The 1800-nt window shown below is 39.2% G+C and overlaps 1 pseudogene; it reads right to left on the bottom strand.

Annotated features, from left to right (window-relative positions):
* Positions 1-242: 242 nt before the first annotated feature.
* On the bottom strand, positions 243-1581 carry LOC110297945 (heat shock protein HSP 90-alpha A2-like; annotated as a pseudogene).
* Positions 1582-1800: the final 219 nt, after the last annotated feature.

The raw sequence follows: 1800 nt of genomic DNA, 5'->3' as shown, positions 1-1800 counted from the left end.
GAGATTTAGGTACACTAATTCCATACACTCCATAGTATATATTTTTCAAAATTATAATCCAAAGTATGTGTATTTGGCTTTGACATATTTATACATGACAAGTTGGTTAAGTCAAGCAAGCATATTGGCTTAGTAACCACTACATATTTTTTGCCATTTCTTCTTGCAATTCACACAGAACAAAGATCTAAATGAGCGGTTGTTCTCAAGTGCAGTTTCATACAGCAAGATGACCAAATCCTTCACTGACTTGTCATTCTTGTCAGCCTCTGATTTTGCCCTACGGTTTCAATAATGGAGTAACTAGGGTTTATCTCCAGATGTTTCTTTTTCTTTCTGTGTTCAAACAGATCAAATGGAGCATGTCTTGGGAAAAAAGAAGGGCCCAGAGTTCTAATTGTCCTTTAACAGAAAAAATACTTTACTGCCAAATGTCCTTCCCAATTGTTGGATAAGCTCTTGCAGATCTCTCCATATCCTTCATTAGTAATGTCATCAGGATTTCTGGTCCAAATCAGATTTGTTTTGTTGAGTTCTTCTTGATCAATGTACTTTTCCTTTATCTTCTTTTTCTCCTCCTCCTCCTCCTTCTCCTTCTCCTCCTCCCCCCTCCTCCTCCTTCTCCTCATCCTCCTCTATGACCTCCTCTTCCTCCTTTTCTTTCTCCTCCTCCTCTTTCTTCTTCAGAGCCTACATCTTCTATTTCAGGCTTGTCATCAGACTCCTTTCTTCTTTTTCTTTCTCTTCCTTTTCTTTAGCCTCATCATCACTGACTTCCTTATCACGTTCCTTCTCCACAAAGAAAATAATAATGGGATAGCCAGTAAACTGAGAATGCTTCTTCCCCATCTCCTTTATTCTCCTTTTCTCCAAATACTCAGTTTGATCTTCTTTCAGATGCAAGAGAACCTTTGTTCCACGACCCATTGTTTCACTTGTGTCAGTCCTCACTGTGAAGGATTCACCAGGTGAGGACTCCCATACATACTGCTCATCATCACCATCCTTCGTGATGACAGTCACTTTCTCAGCAACCAAATACCCAGAGTATAAACCACCACCAAACTGGCCAGTCATAGAGATATCTGTACCAGCCTTTTTTAAAAAAATTTTGTTTGTTTTTTATATTTTATTTTTAAGTCATTTTTATTAGATATTTTCTTCATTTACATTTCAAATACTATCACCAAATCATTTGAAATGTAATAGCCCCCCGCCCTGCTCCCCAACCCAAACCTCCATGAAGGCTTTGGTTCCTGACCTAGAAATAGTGCCAAGTTTATTGATCAAGTCAACCTTGGTCATTCCAATTCCAGTATCCACAATAGGGAGGGTTCGATCTTGTTTGTTGGGAATGAAATTAATGTGCAGGTTCTTCCCTGAGTAGAGTTTACTATGGTCCATCAAGCTATCCTATCTGACTTTATCCAGAGCATCAGATGAATTGGAAATGAGCTTCCTCAGAAATATCTCTTTGTTGAAGTAAAAAGTATTGATGATCAAGGACATTAACTGGGCAATTTCTGTCTGAAAAGCAAAAGTCTTGACCTTCTCCTTCATTGGTTGGTCTTGTGTCCTGGTTTCCTCAATTCACAGACCACATGAAGCTCAATAATTAGGAAGTGTGGGTGCTTCAGTCCTTCTTAGAAGGAGAAGAAAATACTGACAGGAGCAAATATGGAGATAAAGTGTTGAGCAGAGACTGAAGAAAAGGCTACCCAGAGACTGTCCCACCTGGGGATTTATCCCATATACAGTTACCAAACCCAGACACTATTATTGATGCTAAGAAGTGCATGC

Source organism: Mus caroli, unplaced genomic scaffold (genome assembly GCF_978045245.1).
Source record: "Mus caroli unplaced genomic scaffold, Mus_caroli_1 scaffold_8, whole genome shotgun sequence".
In the NCBI taxonomy this organism is placed as follows: Eukaryota; Metazoa; Chordata; class Mammalia; order Rodentia; family Muridae; genus Mus; species Mus caroli.
This window is presented reverse-complemented; position numbering and strand designations above follow the sequence as displayed.